Source organism: Anguilla rostrata, chromosome 14 (assembly GCF_018555375.3).
Source record: "Anguilla rostrata isolate EN2019 chromosome 14, ASM1855537v3, whole genome shotgun sequence".
NCBI classification, from domain to species: domain Eukaryota; kingdom Metazoa; phylum Chordata; class Actinopteri; order Anguilliformes; family Anguillidae; genus Anguilla; species Anguilla rostrata.
The window spans coordinates 1,536,140-1,545,000 of NC_057946.1; the positions used below are offsets into that span (position 1 = coordinate 1,536,140).

Consider the following 8,861-nt stretch of genomic DNA (forward strand, 5'->3'; position numbering starts at 1 on the left):
TGGAATTACATCATCACCCTGCCATGTAAACCAGATCTCAGGGAGATTATTTGGTGTTTGGGGAAATAATGAGTTATTGCCCCACTTGACGCATCTCCAGTATGTTTTGTGATACCATAGTGTCACATTACAGTGTGCTTAAAAACATGTATTTCAGTCTCTGGCTCAACCAATCACTTCTTCAATGATTCCGGCAACTTTGGCTAATTCTACGATTGACATGCTAGTTGTTTCATACACATTAAAGAGTAAAACACAGCTGAAATAAAGGTCTACATCTATAGGGTTGTGTACATTATAAAAGCAGAAAGTCTATATAACACATGGGCCATGCGTGCAGATTGGACTCAGATACTTAAACATGGGATATGTTCAAGCATAACTTGTTCTTATCTGATTTAAAGCTAAATAAATTCAAGAAACGTCTTTTTATGGATTGTAGAATTTGTTAAACCGTGCTTGGGACAAATGCTGATTGAATTTTTGTTGAGAGGAATTCTGGTTTTAATCTACAAACGCAGATTTTTATCGAAGTGAGCCAATCTTTTTCTTATTTGGGGCTTGATATGTTTGTGATAGCGGTTGGGTGTGTGATATGCCTGGTACTTCTGATTTGATGCTAAACTGTTTTAAGACAAAATAAGTCTGGGCCCATTTCACTTTAGAAACACAATTTGCATGCCCCAGTTCACATCCATGCAGTTGGGCTGTGACATCATACTGTATAACAATAATGATGTCACATATCAGTAACGATGTCACAGATCCCCTCCCTGTGATTATGCCTTTCCCCTGTGCATAAAGTGAGGTCACAGTCCACACATTAGCAGGTTTAAGTGCAGTAGTGTGGTGCAGTGCGTAAGCTCCCGGAGTCTTCACGACTTCCGTCCTACAGTCGGAATTAATTCCAGACATTCGTCTATCTCCCGTGGTTTTCACCGTTCTCGATGAGCAAATACACGCTGATTAAAAACATCCTGTTTTCTGTGTGAAAACCAGAGCAGCTTGCGCTGCGGCTGGGGGCATTAGACATCGCTTCTGTGATACATCACTGCTGGAAACCTGCATCTCTTCTGTCAGCATGCACTGTACCAGCTCTCCTTCCCCCATCTCATTTCTTTTAAATGAGAGAAAATCCAGGGACTAAATATCAGGTTGGTGCTGGGAAGGGAACAAGGACAACAACAAGTACCACCTGCTCAATAAGCCAGACCCTTACTTAACCCTTTAAGAAGTGAGGTTACATACGTGATTAAAATGTTCTAAAGAACTGAACATTCTTAACTGAACATAGAATGTTCTTAACTGAACATTCCAATGCTGATGTCACAATCACTGCTGGTGACTGAAAGCAGTGGAGTTCTAGAACACTGTTGGAGTTCTAGAATACTCCTGAAAAGGGTAAGCAGAAGCTACCTGTGCTTATGTGTGTTCCTTAGGAACAATGCCGCAGCTTAATGTTGGCAGACCCCGCAGGTTCGACTCCAGGCGAGGCAGCAGAACCGTTTGTGTGTTTCTACCGGAGTACGCCCACGCACCATGTGACTCTGACCACAGCGCCCGCTCCACACAGCCCTGCTTTGCATTCTCCTGCATGCATCGCATGTATATGCATTTATTTCCCCACATGCCCTAATGCTTTCCAGCTGTTACACCAAGCCCTGCTCTTTCTTTTCCATTTTTACCACACAGCAGGGCTGTCCATTTCAAAATTCAGCCCGTTGGCTGTTGTTTTTATTATTATTTTTTTTTTTTTAGGATAGCTACCAGCATGAAGTCAACAAATACATTTTTGTTTCAGAAATAACTGACCTATTCTATTACACCAAAAACAGTAATAGAGTCTTGTGCAAAATGGGCTTAAAAAAACAGCAATTAACCCAACTAATGTTACTGAGCCTACGGTCTCATCGAAAGAGTGACTTTAACTTTTCCGACAGCTCACACATACAGTAAAACAACACAAGATCCGGACAGACAGCAGGGCTTGGAAACACTGGGGACGGGACAAACGAAATGCTGAATAAATTAGCGGTGTGAGGCTTCTATGGGACTGCGTGTTCTTCTGCACATTTCACATCGCCAGACTATTCAATTCAAAAAGGACCACAGTAAACAGTTTTTGAAGAAGCGCATTTTTTTTGGACGGCTCAGCAGAGAATCTCTGTTGGAGCGCGTTGTGATTCCGTGTGACGGCTACATTCAGACAGGCTCACATGACGTGTGTGAGAGACTAGTCCAGTCCCCCATGAAATCACAACTTTTTAAAAGAATCCTGCCACAGTCGCTCCTTCTATAATAAAAAATGTGCCAGTTCTTCACTCACTGAACTGCTGATAACACTGAGACACATATTAAAAGGATGTGCAGATATGATTTCAATTTGCTTTCAAAATTTTTACTTAATACCGTGAGCCCACAGGGGGGGGAAAAAAGTAATTTTTTCCTTTTTCTTTCCGTGAGAGAGGCGAGAGTTTTTCAAGATGGCCGTGCAGCCCCACCCACAGAGCGCAGGTTAGCACCCCGATGATTTGCGGAGCAGGACACAGACGTCTCAGAGATGAGACCCTAACCCAATCACGGCCTTTATGAGTTATTTCAGAACTGCGCTCGAGGCAGCTTCCTCACCTCCGCCAACAAAGCCTGGCCTTCTCAGGAAACAGAGAAAGATGAGACGGCGTCATCCCTCTAAATCAGACATCTTTTGGTGAAGGAAAGCCGTAAGCTCTGCTGAATTTTGTTTTTTTTGCCTTAATATCAGCGACCAATTCAGGCCAGAGAAATCAGGTGAGGTGAGTTAGCAGTGTAATCGACTGCTTCAAAGGCATACTATGCAGGAGTTTTAATTTCAAAATATTCTAAAATTAACTATGCTAAGGCATGTCTATGATGCACTGGCAATCTCAGTCTTTACACACTTTGTGCATTTGTACACCTTTTACCTGTATTTGTTATTCTAAGATGGGTTCAGGATGTTAACTGGGCTAGGAGAGTCTGAACTGAAGAGGGAACGGTGTGTGTGCCCTGCAATGGACTGGCAAACCATCCAGGGTGTATTCCTGCCTCTCGCCCAATGCATGCTGGGATAGGCTCCCCCACCTCCTGGACCCTGACCAGGATAAGCGGGTATAGATAATGGATGGATGGATGGATGGATGGGTTAACAGTTTAATTCACGATAGTCATCCTTGCCTAAGCAACACAAATTTCCACATGAGTTATACTGAGGTATTCAGTGTCTGACGCCCTTCAGGGAGGTTGTACAGCGTGAGGCTGTACAACCGAGCGTGTTTCGCCATTTCACTCAGAAACGGAAAGTCTTTCCGCCCATTTTGAGAATTCTGGGGCGCTCTGACGCACCGTCAGCTGCCGTTCTGTCATTTTTGTGGTTTCTGCCTTCAGGCGCCAAACATATCGTGAATTTTTAAGAAAATAAAAAAAGTTTTCTGAGGTGGTGGTGAGGTTAGAAGGGAGGGGGGGGGGGGGGGGAATCAGTTAAATTACCCTCCCAGAAACTGAACATACCATCTCACAAAGACGGTCTTTATTTATTTATTTTCTACGGACATTTTAATTAATGGCGCAGTCCTGCCTAAAGGTAAGTAATTTTATGAAAGATTGAGGTTTTCACAGGAACAACAGTTCCCTCTCTGACTCCAGTCATCCACATGGTACGTATAAAAATGTTACAGCGAGAGATAATATTTCCTTCCGTTTGCCATCATTTTTATATCCCTGCCTAAAACTCATGGATATGTTAATCACTTTTTAATTAGCTGACCGAAGGGACGGTGAATATTTCAACCGTTTTTTTTACAAAGTAAATCTTTCTAGCTTCCTAGGATTCTTCAAAAAGAACTATTTGATGCCAGTAAACTGCTTATTCAAAGATATTTTCATCTGAAGAAAGAAACTTGGAATGCACGCTATGGTTTAATGAAGTCATTTATGCTCACATTAATATTGTAACTACATCTTGAGTCAAAAGAGCTATTTTGCTAACATTTTGACATGACATTTTAATCTAAATTAAAAGAAAAACTATGCCACACTGTGTCTTCTGCTGCGCTTGCAACTGTATTGAATTAAATAACTTTTCAGACCTTTACTGATTAAAATGACTTTTAGACCACCCTGTCTCTCATCAGAGTTTCACACTTCCTCATTAAATCGGCTTTAAAAAATCTTCTCACATAATTCTCTTCTCAGGCTCTCAGGTAGTGTATCAAAGAACCAGGAAAAAGAAGAAACGGATAATATCCCACTCAAACAGGTTATCTATAACGACTAACTCAAGTGCAAAAGGGACTCGCGTACAGCAACCCTCTCCAAAGGCTCCGTGGTAGGCGCTGAACCTACAGAACGGAATCTGTTGTGCAACGAAAACAGAAATATGACAAAATAAGGCTTTCATACGCAGGTCAGAAAGGCATTGAGCTTGAATGCAGGTGTGCCAAGCGTGATTGCCTACCCCATCATCATTAACCTGCCCCGCTCACCTGGTTAGCATCAGACGCTTGGACAGGCAGGTCAAAGGTCACACCAGATTTGACAGGAGAAGACCAGACACCCTCGTGCCGAACAAAGGGAGGGTCTGTTCCATCTATCTGCAGCCCCGGGCCACGCTCCCTCTTCACGGAACAGCTCCATGAATCACACAAAGGGAGCGCCGCTTCTGAAAGACGTGTCATATTGATTTGATTCTATATTCAATCCGTCCGATGGGTGAAAAGCTAGCAATTCACTCTTCTGCACCCTGTGATGGTAACTCAACTCACACCGACCTCAACAGACATCAGAATCATCTACAAGAGGGGCCAACAGAAGAGCCGTTTCGCTTGGGTTATCGGATACAGATGCTGTAAAATGCGTTAATCTTCACGTGAAGAACTTACTGCACACAGATCATTCTTCATGCGACCCTGCTCCTCACAACGTTGTGAATAAGCATGTCTTTTCTCCTTTTTTGTAAATATTAAGAGTTTGTGCGATTTTGCCCATTATCTGTGGATTGGCGGCCATTTTCTGGTAGCCTGTGGGTCATCTGGTCTCCTTTTGTGTGGTCGGTTCTCCAGACTTCAGATCACCAGGTCCTCTTCTAATTCTATTGATCTTCACGATCTTCTAACTCTATTGATCTTTTGAGGGGCACGTCCAATAATAGCAAACGCACTGATTAGAGGGTAAAGTTTCTGAGCAGAAGGTTGACGGTCGGGCCCCTCAGGTGAATGAGCTCCATTTCAAATGAAACACTTTTAGTTTTCTGCAACAGTTCTTATAGTTTTCTTCAGTAAAAAAAAAAAGAAAAACTTATTTGGCATCCCAAGAGAACAAATTAAAGGAGTACAAAAGTATTGAAAGCAAGTTTCACCTCGTACCTTCTCGCACAGAAAATGTGCGATTTTGTAATCAGCGTTTATGTCAAAATTTTAATTAAATTTAAACCCAAGACACAACAGAGAGCAGAACACTTCCAGAAATGAGCGGAGCCCAACTCTCACAAATAATGCATGCACATTATACGGTCCGATGTGGTGCATAGAACGGGTTAGTTAACGCTCAAATGAAGACGCTATTTATAAAACATGCCGTGTTTTTCTGAAAAAGAAACCCTAGAGATTGACAGAGAAGAAGAAAGGGAATAAACAGCCTCTGGAAAGGAGGCGTGCGGAATGTGTTTTTGCGGGAGCTGTGTAGTGTTTTAGCGCTCCTCAGAGACGGAGCGTGAAGCGCTGGGCCGGGCAGAACGTGAGGGGCGGCCATGTTTTTCGCCAGAGGGGCAGTGTTGGGACCACCACTGAAGATTCTCAGTGATTTCTGATCTAAGCCAGGCCTGAACTCTGACCCCCCCATACCCCACCCCCACCCCAGGGGCTCCGAGGCCTCGCGCTGTGAGAAAGCACACTGTACCCCCAGGAGCAGAAGTCATATTTTAAAGGTACACGTACAACTCTCGCACTGGCCATGCCAAATTTTTACTTTGTCATCATTTATTCACCTGAAAACAAGTCGACGTGCGGATGCTGTGTGTGCAAAGGGCTCGGTGAGGGCTGGGTGAGGGGTGGGTGAGGGCTGGGTGAGGGGTGGATGAGGGGTGGATGAGGGGTGGGTGAGGGCTGGATGAGGGCTGGGTGAGGGGTGGGTGAGGGCTCGTGAGGGCTGGATGAGGGGTGGTCATGTTCTGATATGTGAATCCAGAGAAAAGAATGTGCCTTCCTTTTCCCCATCAGTGTGTTTCCTACTGTACCCCACTACATTCATGTACTACCGCTGGAAACTTAATGAAAATGGGTACAGTGACATTTTGATGTAGTACCTGGAATAGCATCTTCACCAGAATTTACATAACATCTGAGATTTGCCTCTCCAGTACATCCCCGGGCAAATCCGCAGATTTCTCCCCCAACAAACATCCACAAAAGCATGTATACACTACCCCCACATCGACAACACGCACACCACGCACACACAACACTATACACACGCACCACACACAACACATACGACACACACGCACACGCACACCACACACACACGACCCCGCACGTGCACACACACACAACATACGACAACAGCCACAGCCACGCACACCACACGCACACACACAGCACACACACACACACACATACACATACAGACACACACGCACACTCGCACGCGCACACGCACACGCACGCGCACACACACACACACACACACTATGGACACACACACACACACATACAACACACACACACACACCACACACCACCACAGCACACCACACACACCACACACACACACACCTGCACACACACACACACACCATACACACCACACACACACAACACGCACGCACACACACACCACACACACACACACACACATAGACACAATGCACACACACACGCACACCATGCACACACACACAAACACACACACACATAGGCGAACCTTTAAGGCATCTCGCTACTCCCCCTCCTCCCTCAAAATCCCCCGAATCATGTTGCTCTGGCTCGTACACGAGCAGAGCAAATCCCCGGTTTCATAACACTGTTATCATTTTCACGAATCACACCCTGTCCCACATTTCTCGTCTGCGGTTCAGGAAGAAAATAACACTCCGGTGATTTCCCCCCTTCAAGGCCACGGCTTCATCTTTTCTTCTCGGAAAAGACACTTTGTGCTCTTTTAAAAAAAAAAAAATTATTATATTTACATACAGTTTGATTTACCCTCTGCCTTGCTTATGTGGAAAACAGTCCTCGTTTACCTGAAGGTGAAATCACCGGTAAGAAAAACAGCTGGGTGATATACGAGCGGGATGCCGTACCTGTCTGTAAATGATGATTTATCGACCGGTCTCCGGGAAACAGGGCGCGGGGGCGGTAATTAAACATCTCAGCGCGGGCTCTGTGCTTAACAAGGCCAGAGAAAGGAACCACGTCTGCAGCACACCCAGAGCCACGCAGGGCCGATGCTGCCGTGTAATAGGAATTCAGCAGATAATAGGAGACACTGCGGCAATGTCACGCTGCCAGTGAGACAGAAGAACCTCAAAGCGGCCATAGCAGTCAGCAGTTGGTGCCCACAAGGCACTGGCTTGTGCTGAATGGAGACATTTAATTCTCACGCTGGAGGCCTTTGGATTCGGACAAACCTTTGTTAAGTGGGTAAAGTTATCGTATGAGCGATTGAAGGGGCTTTGGAGGGGGGGTTGGGGGGGGGGGGGGACAGGTCATTTAATATATTCACGCTCATCTTGTTTTATGAACCTGTCTGATGCCTGGGCCTGAGGGTAATTTGGGGAAAAGGTTCTGAGTATCACTTTTTGGAAGAAGGTGCTCCCTCTTTCAGTTGAACTCATAAGAGGTGCCTGAGGAGGGGTTATTACCCTCAAAGGACAGAGGTGGTTAAGATGAAATAACAGGATCAGTTCGAGGTGTGGTCACATCAGGACCTAGTCATCTGTGTAGGTGTGTGTGTGTGTGTGTGTGCGTGGGTGAGTATGTTTGTGTGTGGGGGGGGTATGGTGTGTGTGGTTGGTCTATGTTTGTGTGTATGGGGGAGCAGTATGGTGGGTGTGGTTTCTATGTGTGTGTGCATGGTGGGGGGGGTTGTGTGGGGAGTATGATGGTGTGTGATGTGTTGTTGTGGGTGTGTGTGTGGGGGGGGGTATGATGGTGGGTGTGGTGGTGTGGGGTAGTGGTGTGTGAGTGTGTGTGTGTGGCGGGGGGGTATGATGGGTGTGGTTGCTCTAGCGCTGATAATTACCAGTTTACCTCATTAAGGGTTCTGGCTGGAAGGGGCCATATGGCTGCAGATGAAGATGAAGATGAAGATGCTGAGCCTGTGACTGCTGCTGGGTGAGTCTGTGGAGAGGACAAATCTGTAGTCTAGCATTTCAAGTGCAACTTGTGCATCGCTAAACCCACTGTATATCACAAATAACGATTCAATGTGCAGTAAAAACTGACTGAAAAACAGATTTACAGCATAAACGAGCGTTAACTGTGTGCCAGAATGTTATCTGTTCACTTTGGCTTTTGCTATCAACGATGGTGGCTGTTCTAAGCGCAGTGACGTGCTCATGGTCATGGTTTCGGTTGGTAGGGTCTTCTAAACGTTCTGCAGGAGCAGCTCCACCAAAACAACGGATGGATTGCGGCAACAAGACAAGCCTACAGGTTATACATCCCATTCTGTGGAAGAAAATAAAAATCCAGAATAAATAAATTTAAAATAGATTTTAAAAATGGTGACATGAACAATAACATCCATATCAGTGTATGTGTGCCATTAACACACAAACAGGGCATTGCAATGACAGTTCTATCACTTGATTATGGCTGGTCTTGGACAGGTGGAGGAGTATGATTTTA

The 8,861-nt window shown here is 45.1% G+C and overlaps 1 long non-coding RNA gene across 2 annotated transcripts in view; it reads right to left on the reverse strand.

The window, feature by feature from the left end:
* The window catches only part of LOC135239001 (uncharacterized), a 108,164-nt gene that overhangs the window by 23,116 nt on the left and 76,187 nt on the right, over positions 1–8,861 (reverse strand). Inside the window, exon 2 of one of the 2 annotated variants that reach the window (XR_010325238.1) lies at positions 8,262–8,351. The exons of the other annotated variant lie outside the window; for it this stretch is intronic. This is a non-coding gene — a long non-coding RNA (uncharacterized LOC135239001). The remainder of the gene's footprint in view (positions 1–8,261; positions 8,352–8,861) is intronic. 2 annotated transcript variants of the gene reach the window in all.